Source organism: Hibiscus syriacus, unplaced genomic scaffold (assembly GCF_006381635.1).
Source record: "Hibiscus syriacus cultivar Baekdansim isolate YM2019G1 unplaced genomic scaffold, ASM638163v2 tig00000132_pilon, whole genome shotgun sequence".
NCBI classification, from domain to species: Eukaryota; Viridiplantae; Streptophyta; class Magnoliopsida; order Malvales; family Malvaceae; genus Hibiscus; species Hibiscus syriacus.
The window spans coordinates 1,085,425-1,099,419 of record NW_024061764.1 but is presented as its reverse complement, the minus strand read 5'-3'; the positions used below and the strand labels follow the sequence as shown (position 1 = coordinate 1,099,419).

General features: G+C 39.4%; 3 pseudogenes; 2 read left to right on the top strand and 1 right to left on the bottom strand.

Annotated features, from left to right (window-relative positions):
* LOC120130287 lies at window positions 1-2,100 on the bottom strand (annotated as a pseudogene).
* A 9,706-nt stretch (window positions 2,101-11,806) lies between these two features.
* LOC120132514 lies at window positions 11,807-11,894 on the top strand (annotated as a pseudogene).
* A 119-nt stretch (window positions 11,895-12,013) lies between these two features.
* Window positions 12,014-13,104, top strand: LOC120129995 (annotated as a pseudogene).
* The last annotated feature ends 891 nt before the right edge of the window (window positions 13,105-13,995 follow it).

Sequence of the window (13,995 nt, the reverse complement as noted above, 5' to 3'; positions counted from 1 at the left end):
CTAAGCAGACGTGGGGCTACCCCTGGATTTTCTCCTTAATGTTTTGGGCCTGTAACCAGTCTCTAGCACCTTCTCAACCTCCTCGAACGGCAGTCCTTTAGTTTCAGGCACAAAAGCGTAGATACAAATGAAGCCCGTCACACAAAACCCAGCAAAGAGGAGGAAGGTGCCAGCCGAACCAATAGCTTTGGTTAAGGTCAAGAATGTCTAGCTGACAATGAGATTGGACATCCAATTGAACATGGCAGCTAGCCCCCCACCTAAACCTCTATACTTTAGTGGGTAAATCTCAGAGTTGACAATCCATGGCACAGTTCCATGCCAGGGGAGAAGCAAATGATGTACGACCCTAGAAGAATGATTGCCACGAACCCTATTTTGCTTGGGCAACCCACCTCGAACCAAGTACGGTTTCCCGCCCGACATGCATCCTTTAGCTCTGTAGTCGCTGCCAGACAAGCTCCTGGAGAATGCTGAAAGAACAACAAACCAAGTGAATATGGTACATGATTTTTTACGAGTCTAGAAGAATTGGAGAGGTAAATATGCTTACTTGATTTGCTTTATCAGCACAGAAACCGCATTCAGCTTTCAGGCAAGACATGCAGTTCCATGATGCTGGGTTAGCAGCTGACGTATAGCTGGGACATGTAGCATTTGCAACAAATTTCGTGGATTCCGACGGGTTAATCTTCGGAGCGTGGAGAGAAGCCTGCCAGAACACGGCGGACAACCCTACGAGGCATACGATGATACCCACCATTGAAATCAGCATCATCTTCCTCCTCCCAGCTCTGTCAACAAAAAACATGCTCACCACAGACCCAGGAGCATTAAGGCCCGAAGTGACCAGAGAAAGTGTCATCGCCGTCTTGTTCGATGCAAACCCTGCGAACTGAACTGTCATTGGGCTGTAATACATCACCGTGTTGATGCCTAAGAATTGCTGAGCCACATGGACCGTCACCCCAGCATACAGCCCCCTTCGGACTACAACATTTCCAAAAGCACCCTTCAACTTTGGCATCATAGAGTCCCCAATTTCTTGCTCGTCAGCCTTTTCAGTTTCCACAGAGATTCTCGAAGTATTGATCTCTTCGTTAACTTCGTCAGCAGAATAAATCTTTTTCAGTATGGCCTTGGCCTCTTCCACCTTGTTCTGAAATGAACATAATAAACAATATATCATCATCATCATCATTATTGCCTCATAAACATCAATTGGGACAAGATTTTAACCTGTCTGTAAAGCCATCTAGGAGGCTCGGGAAGTGTCAGCATCAACATAAACTGAACCAGGGCCGGAAGTCCAGCTACTCCAAGCATCCAAAGCCAGGTTCCTGTTGTCTGAAACACAATAAAAATTTGTTGTAATTGGAGAGGAAGTTAACTCGAACATCCCTATACTTGAACTTGAGACAATAAGAGATGATAAATTTCGAGCTATAATGGTCATTATGACATACACGAGTGAATGCGAGATTGACTACGTAACCCAGAAACTGGCCTGCTGTAATTAGCAAGCCGTTGGTGCTAACAAGTCCACCTCGGATTCTAGCAGGGGAAGCTTCCGATATGTAAAGAGGTACGGTCATAGAAGCCATTCCGATTCCTAAACCAACAAAAATCCTTCTAAGAATAATCATCTATGGAGCCACAGCGACAGACATCACCATGGAACCAACAAAGAAAAAAACATCAGCAACCAAAATCGATATTCTTCTCCCGAACCTGCCATTTATCCACCCTCCAAATCCAGCTCCAAATATAGCACCCGCCACAGCTATAATCACAATGGTTTCCTGCAACAATGTTATCATATAAAGTAGAGCACCGATATCAATCCTGGAATCCACCATTAATGATCATTTATATCAGTAAATAAAAGTATGAGAGTGAGTAGATGTTATAGACCCTTTTACCCGTGTCATAACCAAATAGGAGCCCTCCAATTCCAGCCGATAATGCAAGCTTCACAAGGTAAGGAGTCCTCCATGTTGTCTTCCAGCATTCAGTAAACTCTGTCTCGTCTGCTTTTGAACCACCACCTTCCACCATCTTCTGCCAAAGACAAAACGAAATTTCCTTTGTTGAAAATAACAAAAATGAAAAAAGGGTAAGTTAGAATTATACACTCCTGTGTTCGAATTATATGGTCTTGTCCTATAAATAGATGAGAAGGTTTTACCAAATGTGAGAGCCTCAGATATGTTCAAGTGAATTGTTTGATTTGTGTAGTTGCAGAATGATTATTAACTCCAAGTGAATGAGTTAAATTTCTTTGTTTTCAACGTTGAATAAGCCGATGTTGACAGTGTTTTAATAATGTTCGCCATTGTCTTAAATTAACTCGTTTTTTTACTATGTTTAAAGTAGTAAAATATAGCTGTCTGAGGTTCAACACAAATTTCTCTGTCGCACAGACGCCATCAATTTTAGGACATGACAATTATAGGACGTCCTTTTGAACTGCTTTTTACTTTTTATTTTGAGGTTGAATTCATGTGCTGAATAGGATTTTGCTCGCAAAACTTTCGAGATAATGTTCTTGAGCAAATTAATTTACGAGATAATGCACTCCCCATATTAATTGCTCAAATAGGGTGAAATCTATAGTTGGCCGTAGGTCGCCATGCCATCCGGGCGACCTACTAGGTCGTCATGTCTTCCCGGCGAGCTATGAGAGAGATTGCATGTGTCATGCACGTCCCAACACGCTGGGCATCCGAGGCCATCCGAGCGAGCTATGCGAGAACATCCGAGGCCATCCGACCAAGGGCATCCGACCGAGGCCATCCGAGCAAGCTATGCGAGGACATCCGAGGGCAAGAGGAATCACGCGAGGAGCAGGAGGGAGTGCATGGCGACCTACAAGGTCGCCCGGAGGGCATGGCGACCTATGCTTGGGGACGTGCATGGCTGGCCACGTAGTAAGTCGCCCGGAAGGCATGGCGACCTACGACCAACACTGTGGATTTTACCCTATTTGAGCAATTAATCTTGAGAGAGCATTATCTCGTGAAATAATTTGTTCGAGAACATTATCTCGAGAGTTTAGCCGATTTTGCTTTTACTGCCAAATCAACTTTCAACTCTCTTCGATTTTATTTGGATAAGTAGTGCCTTTCATTTATCCAAAAATTAAGCATAGATTGCTACTGTCGGTAAACTATTTATTTACTCATCCTATTATCTTGTTGTTTCGTTTTAGTTATCCTATCATTTTTCTTCTAAAATCATATTTAATATTATATTTTGATTCCGTTTTGATCAATCTATGTTGAAAAAAATAGAACTATCAACATGAAACTTTTTATTTATTTTTAAATGATGACATGTCATTACATTATGTTGACATAACAATATTACCGCTAATTTTTAACGATGAATGATCGAAATAAAAATAAAATATAATATTAATCATGATTTAAAAAGACAAGTTAGATGATCAAAATTAAATCATAAAAATAATTGGTTGACTACCTACGTAGTCTTGCAGATGGAATTAAATAAAATGATATTTGATTTCCGTCGTCGTATTTTACTTTATATATAATTTAAAAAAGAGTTAAATATTATGAAATTATCACAAACTTAAACCTCACTCTTTTATCCTAGACGTTTTTCAAACGTTTTTATCATAAACCTTAAAATTAATATCCATTATTAACAAATTAATATCCTGAACTCAAATTAATTTTTCTTCTCCACCCCACCACCACCACTGTCATTGGAGCCATATGCCTTCATCTTGTCACAAACTTGGGCTTTTTCCCCACACTTTGGGCTATTTTGGCTATGTTGGGCCACATTTGGTCTTGGAGGTTGATAGAATAGTATAGATTATTCTAGAACACTCAAGACTTGTACATATTCTAGAAGCATTCTAGAGTCTTCCATGTTAGGTAGGAAATTATGGAAAATTCTAGAGAATCTCTCCCTACCGTAGGATCAAGTCAATCTCCACCGTCCATTGAGGAGGTGAGATGCTATAAATAGGTGTAGAATCCTCATTTGTAAATCATCCAAAAGTTGTAAGCTTTCAAGCATATCAACAAGCTTTCTTTCAAAGTTCTTTCCTTTCTTCTTTGTTTCCTTGCCAATCCTTTCCCACACTAGCACGAGTTTGAGTTAGGCTGACTTAGCTATCGCGAGGGGCGAAAAGGAGCTAAGGCCGCACGAGGCTTATTGAGAGATTAAGTCCGTGATAGTTGGTATCAGAGCCGGTTAAGGCATCAATATCATGCACGTATCTTGTAGGAATGACTGGGAACCCGAACGAGTAAACTGTTACTAAGGAACGTGGGAGAGAAGCTGCACCCACCAACCCGAAGAAGAGGGACCAGAGTAAGGCCCGCGAAGGAAATTCCTTAGAACCAATGGTGGCAGAGTTCGGCGAAAGGCTGGAGAGGGTCTAGCATGACTTCAAGACGTTGGAAGACCATGTCTTGGAGCAAGTTGACACACTCAAGGGGAGTGCTGAAGAGACCAACAACGAGGTGGAAGCTCAGTTCGTACGGCTAGAGGATATGATCCAAGCCTTACGTGAAAGTATCGAGGGGATGCGGGAGGACGTGGCACTTTACAAGAGGGCTGCTGTTAGCGGGGGTGCTAACATCACTGTCTTCACCCCGAGGGTCGAGTGCCCCAAGCCGCAAGGGTTCAACGGGGTAAGGGATGCCAAGGAAGTCGAAAACTACCTATGGCAGATGGAACAATACTTCGAGGGAATCGGCCTTAACGATAAGGCCGCCAAGGTAAAGATCGTTGCCTTATATCTTTCAGATACTGCTATGTTATAGTGGCGTAGGAAACATGCCGACATAGAGCGAGGGGCTTGTCGGTTAGATACGTGGGATGAGTTAAGAAGAAACTCAAGAAGCACTTCTATCCCGAGAATGTGGTCTACGAGGCTCACAAGAAATTACAGGAGTTGAAGCAACGGGTTATTATGCGGGACTATGTAAAAGAATTCACAACCCTTATGCTTCAAATTCCCAATATGTCCGAAGACGATATCTTGTTCTATTTCATTGATGGACTACTAAGATGGGCCAAGCAAGAGATACACCGTGGCGATATTAGAATGGTTGATGAGGCCATTGCCATCGCCGATTCACTCGTCGACTTCCAACCCTACTCCCACACCAATGCGATGAAGAATAAGGATAAGTATCCAGCCAAAGGTGGGGGAGAACGGCAGGAGAACAACCAAGGAAACCGAGATCGAGATCACCGAATGCCATAAACTAAAGAGGAAGATCGAGATCGACGTCCGGACCGAAGGGACTACGAAGAGAAGAAAAAGGCCTTCGTTCCTAAAGGATGATGTTTCTTGTGTAAGGGGCCGCATCCGATGAGTAGCTGTCCCAAACTTGGTTCATTGTCCGCCATCGTCGATCGTCAAGACATAGAGTCTCAAGCCGAGATGGGGTCGCTCTAAGTTCTAAACGCCTTGAAGGCCAAGTCGTTGACACCAACACCGAGTAATGGGCTCATGTATGTGGAAGCGGTGATCAACGAGAAGCTGACAAGAGCTATGGTGGACACGGGGGCTACCCACAATTTCGTGTCTAAAGACGAAGCCAACCGTTTGGGCCTAAAGTACACTGCAAGCACAGGATGACTCAAGATGGTAAATACACAAGCGGTACCACTCCATGGCGTGGCACGAGGGGTCGAGCTACGCTTAGGCACTTGGAAGGGCCAAGTGAACTTTTCAGTCGTTCCTATGGACGACTTTAAAGTTGTTTTAGGGTTGGACTTTCTTCGACAGGTAACCGTTATCCCTATGCCTTCATTTAGTTTAGTTTACATCTTGGAGAAAGGATCTCCCTGCATGATCCCCACGGTCGAGGCACCGAAAGAGCAAGGTCGATATGCCAAACAACTCTCGGCCATACAACTTAGTAGAGGCATCAAGAAAGGGGCCATGACTTATTTGGCCATGCTAAAAGAAGATGACGAGATCGAGAAAATGGATTACCTACCACCAATCATCCGTGAAGTCTTAGAGGAAAACAAGGACGTTATGTCGCCCGAGTTACCAATAAACTTCCACCAAGGCTTGAGGTGGATCACAAGATCGAGTTGGAACCCGATGCCAAGCCGCCTACCCTGGCACCATACTGAATGGCCCCACCCGAACTTGAGGAACTTCGAAGGCAACTCAAGGAGTTAATCGATACGGGAAAGATTAGACCTTCAAAGGCACCGTATGGCGTACCGGTACTCTTCCAAAAGAAGCATGATGGGTCGTTGTGCATGTGTGTCGATTACTAGGCACTTAACAAGGTAACAATTAAGAACCGCTACCCGATTCCTTTGATTGCCGATTTATTTGACAGACTTGGAGGAGCCAAGGTATACACGAAGATGGACTTGCAAAAAGGCTACTACCAAGTTTGAATTGCGGAAGGTGACGAGCCAAAGACCGCATGCATCACCCAATACGGATCGTACGAATGGTTGGTCATGCCCTTTGGTTTAACCAATGCACCATCGACGTTTTGCACGCTTATGAACAAGCTATTCCAACCGTACTTAGACTAGTTCATGGTGGTGTACTTGGACGATATCGTGGTATATAGTAACTCTATGGAGGAGTATATAGACCACTTGAGGATTGTGTTTAAGATACTTCGAGAGAACGAGTTGTACTTAAAGAAGGAAAAGTGCACGTTTGCCACCGAGGAAGTACACTTCCTTGGATATGTAATTGGTCACGGGAATCTATTAATGGGCAGGAACAAATCAAGGCCATAACTGAGTGGGAGCCGCCGACCAAGGTAAGTGAGATAAGGTCCTTCCTTAGTCTAGTAAACTATTATTGTCAGTTTATACAGGGTTATTCAACACGAGCATCACCATTGATGGACCTACTCAAGAAGGGGAAAGCATGTGAGTGGTCCGAACAATGTCAAAAGGCCTTTGAGGACCTGAAGGCAGTAGTTAGCCAAGAACCTGTCTTGGCCTTACCCGACTTTACCATGCCGTTCGAGGTGCATACAGATGCATCCGACTTCGTTATTGGGGGAGTACTAATGCAAGAGGGACATCTGATAGCATTTGAGAGCCGCAAGATGAACGATAACGAGAGACGGTACACGGTGAAAGAGAAGGAGATGACGGTCATCATCCATTGCTTGCGGGTGTGGAGACATTACTTACTCGGCGCACACTTCACCATCAAGACCGACAATGTGGCGACGAGTTATTTTCAGACTTAGAAGAAGCTGTTACCAAAACAAGCCAGGTGGCAGGACTTCCTAGCCGAGTTCAACTACACGTTGGAATACAAGCCGGGCAAAGCCAACGTTGTATTCGATGCCTTAAGTCGAAAGGCAGAGCTCGTCGCGATTTCTTTAGCCAAGGAAACCGTGTTAGAGCACATCAAGGAGGGCCTTGAACAAGATCCAATGAAAAGAGAATTAGTAAAGCTAGCTAGCGATGGTAAAACCCAACGGTTCTGGGTAGAGGAAGGTCTACTCTACACCAAGGGACGTCGAATCTATGTCCCAAAGTGGAACAACTTAAGGCGATATCTTATCAAAGAGTGCCACGACACCAAGTGAGCTGGTCATCCGGGTCAAAAGCGCACTATGGCATTGCTAGAGACAGCATACCTTTTGCCCCATATGAAGGATAGCGTGGAGCTTTACGTGAAGACTTGTCTTGTGTGCCAACAAGACAAAGTGGAGAACCGATAGCCGATAGCATTACTCGAACCTTTACCAGTTCCCAAAAGACCTTGGGATTCAATCACCTTGGATTTCATTAGTGCATTACCCAAGTCCGAAGGATACAATTCGATCATGGTCATCGTGGACCGATTTTCCAAGTATGGGACTTTCATACCATGCCCCAAGGATTGCACTGCGGAGGAGGCCGCGCGAGCGTTCTTCAAGAACGTTGTGAAGCATTGGGACTTACCAAGGAGCTTCATCAGCGATCGAGACCCTCGATTCACCGGACGACTATGGACGAAATTATTCAAGCTCCATGGCACCGAGTTAAATTTCTACACAAGATTTCACACTCAAACTGATGGGTAGACTGAACGGGTGAACGCTTTGTTGGAGTGTTACTTACGACACTTTGTGAGTGCTAACCAGCGAGATTGGGCAAAGTTGCTAGACGTCGCCCAATTCTCTTATAACCTGCAGCGGAGTAAAGCCATATGACAAAGTCTGTTCGAGCTTACAACCGGACAACAACCGCTCACGCCGCACACATTGACAATGCTACTTAACGAGGGCAAAAGTCCCGGAGCCACCAAGATGGCTAAGTCATGGGAGGAGAATGCCGACATCGCCCGCGCATGTTTAAAGAAAGCGAGGAAGAAGATGAAGAAGTGGGCGGACGAGAAGAGGCGACATCGAGAGTTCTCCGTTGGAGACTTAGTCATTGTGAAACTTTTGCCACAACAGTTCAAAGCTCTCCGAAGCATTCACAAAGGACTAATACGGAGATACGAGGGACCGCTCCAAGTACTTGCCAAGGTGGGTAAAGTGTCGTATCGCTTAGACTTGCCAAGTACACTTAAGATTCATCCGGTCTTCCATGTAAGTATGCTCAAGCCATATCATGCCGACAAGGAAGACCCAAGCCGAGGGTATTCACATCGAGCACCTCCCGTAGTAACCAAGTCTTACGACAAAGAGGTTGAAACGGTGCTCACAAATAGGACGGTCCGCAAGAGAGGAGTCCCACCGCGTACCCAATATTTAATCAAGTGGAAAGAACTACCAGAGTCCGAGGCAACATGGGAACTAGCTGAAGACTTGTGGCAGTTTGAAGAACATCTCAAAGCGTATGAGGCGACGAGGACGACGTCGAAATAGGTGGGGGAGGATGTCACAAACTTGGGCTTTTTCCCCACACTTTGGGCTATTTTGGCTATGTTGGGCCACATTTGGTCTTGGAGGTTGATAGAATAGTGTAGATTATTCTAGAACACTCAAGACCTGTACATATTCTAGAAGCATTCTAGAGTCTTCCATGTTAGGTAGGAAATTATGGAGAATTCTAGAGAATCTCTCCCTACCGTAGGATCAAGTCAATCTCCACCGTCCATTGAGGAGATATGATGCTATAAATAGGTGTAGAATCTTCATTTGTAAATCATCCAAGAGTTGTAAGCTTTCAAGCATATCAACAAGCTTTCTTTCAAAGTTCTTTCCTTTCTTCTTTGTTTCCTTGCCAATCCTTTCCCACACTAGCACAAGTTTGAGTGAGGCTGACTTAGCTATCGCGAGGGGCGAAAAGGAGCCAAGGTCGCACGAGGCTTATTGAGAGATTAAGTCTGTGACACTCTTCTCTCTATTCCTCCCTTCCATTCAGACAGTACGATGGTAAAATCTTCCTATTTTACCCTGATTTATCATGTTTTCCATACCTCACTTTTTAACCACTTCTTTCTCTCTCTCCACATTCAAACTTTATTAAATACATCGTTGTCATTGTCACTACTAGTTGTCTTAGGAAAAGCGAATTAATGTATGTGTCTTTAATATTGTTATCCTCAACAATCTTTGTGTTGATCTTGTTTTTAATATTCTCAAACGTGTCTTTCTTTGATGTTTTTTTATAATACTCCTCATAATAAATTTGTTGTCGATAAATTTAGTATTGATGATTTTTTTAATATTTTACCAATGAGTATATTTAATAATTTGTTGGTGATTATTTCTTTAAAATATCATTTTTAAATATAAAAAACCATAATTTACTCATGAATAGGTATTTAGATTTAGTAAAAAGTTAAAGAGTGCTTTGGATACAGATAGTTTGTCATTGAAGAACTGAAACTTTTATTTTATCTTATTTGTAAGTATAGAATTTTGAATTGATAATGAGTTTATTTTGGTAAAACATTAAAATGTTTAGGTTATTTTTTAAAAAATAATATTAAATATAAAAATTAAATATTGGATTTTACCCTAAATAAAAAGGTGCACTCAAACGTATATATTACGAAGACAGACCATAAAATATGTAGCTATTGGGTTTTCGCGTTAGGTCTTTGTGCTCCATTAATATATTGGACTCTTAATTCAGCAAACCCTAGTGAGCGGCAGCACTAAATCAAGGCTATAAATCACCTCCATTGTTAGCTCTAGTCGACACTTTTCTTTAAAATTCACGGCCAAATTCGTTAGTCGTTTCTATTTTTTTTTTAATTTCATACTATGTAGCTTTGATTTGGTTTTACCGATGGTAGTTTGAATATGAAGGGGGATCAAAAACCCTTTCTTCGTTTGGGGCAAATCGATAAATTATGTTTGTATATCCCAAAGATAACGTTGTATAGTAATGATGGTTGACGTTAATGGTCTTTCTTTTGAGGGAGTTCCTCCGTCGACGGCAGTCTCATATTCCATCGCCTTGTGGAGCGGCGTTGTTGCTTTTACCACGTGGGATTGGCCATGAGACTTAGGTGGTGTTTGTTTTTATTGTGTAAGGTCTGTAAAGTTCTTATGTCTACGCCGCGCAGACCACGCACAGACATTGAGCTTCGCAGACCGTTTGTTTTTTTAGAAGACAGAAGTTCTTCTAACGTCTGCGCGAGGTCTTCTTGGTGCAAACATGGTTTTATGTCTTCAAACGTCTTCAAAGAAATTAAAATTATTTAAATCTATTTTAAAATTTTATTTTAAAATATAGATTGATTTATTTTAAAATATAGATTGATTTATTTTAAAATATGAAAAAATTTATTTTAAAATATGAAAAAATTTATTTTAAAATATGGATTGATTTATTTTAAAATATGAAAAAATTTATTTTAAAATATGAATCGATTTATTTTAAAATATAAAAAAAATTTATTTTAAAATATGAATTGATTTATTTTAAAATATGAATTGATTTATTTTAAAATATGAATTGATTTATTTTAAAATATGGAAAATTTTATTTTAAAATATGGATTGATTTATTTTAAAATATAAAAAATTTTAAAATATGGATTGATTTATTTTTAAATATGGAAAATTTTATTTTAAAATATGGATTGATTTATATTAAAATATAGATAGATTTATTTTAAAATATGGATTGATTTATTTTAAAATATGGATTGATTTATTTTAAATTATGGAAAATTTTATTTTAAAATATGGATTGATTTATTTTAAAATATGAAAATATTTATTTTAAAATATGAATTGATTTATTTTAAAATATGAATTTTAAAATATGGATTGATTTATTTTAAAATATGAAAAAAAATTATTTTAAAATATGAATTAATTTATTTTTAAATATGGAAAATTTTATTTTAAAATATGGATGGATTTATTTTTAAATATGGAAAATTTTATTTTAAAATATGGATTGATTTATTTTAAAATATGGATAGATTTATTTTAAAATATGGATTGATTTATTTTAAAATATAGATTGATTTATTTTAAAATATAGATTGATTTATCTTAAAATATGAAAAATTTTATTTTAAAATATGGATTGATTTATTTTAAAATATTGATTGATTTATTTTAAAAAATTTATTATTGTAGTTGTATGGATTATTTAAATTTCAGTATTATAAAACTAAAATTATTTAAATTTCAGTATTACAAAATTCTTTTAAGTTTAAAAAATCAGTTTATTTATATTTCAATTTATTTTAGCAGCCTGCAGACATTAAAAAATAAACAATCTTCTTCTTGTAGACTGCAGACTTTTAATCTATCTCTACTGCTGCAGATGTGGTCCGCAGACTGCATACCTTTTACTTCTGAAAAACAAACACTAGTTGCTTTGCTTGTTTTATTTTAAATAATAAAACTGGTTTTAATGTGGGCAATGAGGACAGCAATCTCAAAATACCATCTTTCGGGACTGATTGGCTTTTTAAGCCTAGATGTTTTTCTGCAATTCTGATGCCCTCTTAACTTACAGCCTTTTCGAATCCGTGTACTTTATATGTTCATAGTGAATTACGTTTTCTTGCATTTCGTTGCAATTGTTATATATCCATATTCTCTTGCACTGTTGCAGCAGAAGAGAGAGAGATGGCTTTGAGGAATATTATGGGCAAAAGGGTCGGCATTGGGTTTATGGGGAGGAGGCTACTCTCAACTTCCACTTGTGATGTTGAGAGCGGCAACTTCAAATCCCTCAACCTTTACTCTGCCATCAATCAAGCCCTTCACGTTGTGCTTGAAACTGATCATCGTGCGTTTGTTTTTGGAGAAGATGTTAGCTTTGGTGGGGTTTTCCGTTGCACAACCGGACTCGCTGACTGATTTGGTAAAGGTAGGGTTTTCAATACTCCCTCTGTGAACAGGGTATTGTCGGGTTAGGAATTGGCTTAGCTGCTATGGGAAATCGTGCCATAGCAGAAATCCAATTTGCAGATTACATTTACCCAGCTTTTGATCAGATTGTAAATGAAGCTGCCAAGTTTAGGTATCGGAGTGGCAACCACTTCAATTGTGGAGGTTTGACAATAAGAGCCCCTTGTGGCGCTGTGGGTCATGGTGGACATTACCACTCTCAATCACCTGAAGCTTTCTTTTGCCATGTTCCTGGTATTAAAGTGGTCATTCCTCGCAGCCCGCGGCAAGCAAAAGGATTACTGTTGTCATGCCTTCGTGATCCAAACCCTGTTGTCTTTTTTGAACGAAGAGGCTTTACCGTTTGGCCGTGGAAGAAGTGCCTGAGCATTGATTATATGTTGCCTCTATCCGAAGCAGAGGTCATTCGACAAGGCAGTGATATCACACTGGTAGGGTGGGGAGCACAATTCTCCATCATGGAACAGACCTGTATTGAAGCAGAAAAGGATGGAATTTGTTGTGAACTTATAGATCTGAAAACTCTAATGCCCTGGGACAAAGAAACAGTTGAAGCCTCAGTCAGAAGAACTGGAAGAGTTCTTGTTAGTCATGAAGCCCCAGTTACAGGAGGATTTGGCGCAGAGATCTCGGCATCCATTGTTGAATCTTGCTTCTTAAGGTTAGAAGCTCCGGTTGCAAGAGTGTGTGGCCTGGACACCCCGTTCCCTCTTGTTTTTGAACCCTTCTATATGCCAACCAAGAACAAGATATTGGACGCCATCAAAGCTACCGTAAATTACTAGAAAAAATCCCGAATAAAACTTTGCTTCTAAACGAAAATGTGAACCGGAAAAGCTAGAAAATTTGAACCGGAAAATCTAGTTTTTGGGTTGGTTTAAAATCGACTGTTTCAAATGCACTTGTACATTTAAATTTTACTCGTTTGATAATTATTTTACTTTCAAACCTGACTTTTAGACCAAAAGTAGTTTTAAACAACATTACCAACTGAACCTTTAAAATATGAATTGATACTTCTTAAATAAGCATGATTTTTTTGAGTAAAAAAATAATTATTTTAATAGTACTTTCTTTTAACAATTTATCTAAGAGTAAGGAAGAGAGGTTTTACCAATGTTTTCAAAATCGGACGGGATATTGAATCGATGAAGGTATTGGTTCATTGGTTTAATCGGATTCAATCGCGGTTGAACCGAATTTTATATAAAATAATATTTTTTTTAATTTTACATAATATTCAAAGTAATATTAATATATATATAACACTTTTTTTAAGTTTACAATATTAAAAGGTATAAAAATATCACAAGTCATAACATGTATAAATGAAAAATCATAAAATCAAGTGAAATAAAATGATTCAAATAAACTACAACATAATATTTAAGGTAAAACATATTAAATAATAAATATAATTATATAACTATAATCAAAAAAATAAAATTGGGGTTTAAAAAAATCATAACAAATGATGTCATTTGGTTTAATTATTTAAAAAAAATAATCCCACATGGCTAAGAAACATAGAAGAGTATCCCAAAAGTTTAAAGAGTAAAAATATGAGAACAAAATAATCTCATATGGTTAAGAAACATAGAAGAGCATCCCAACTTACTTCTATAAATAATAGAGGTAATTTGACATTCAAAATCATGGAGCCTTTTGGTGAGCACAAAACGAACTATTA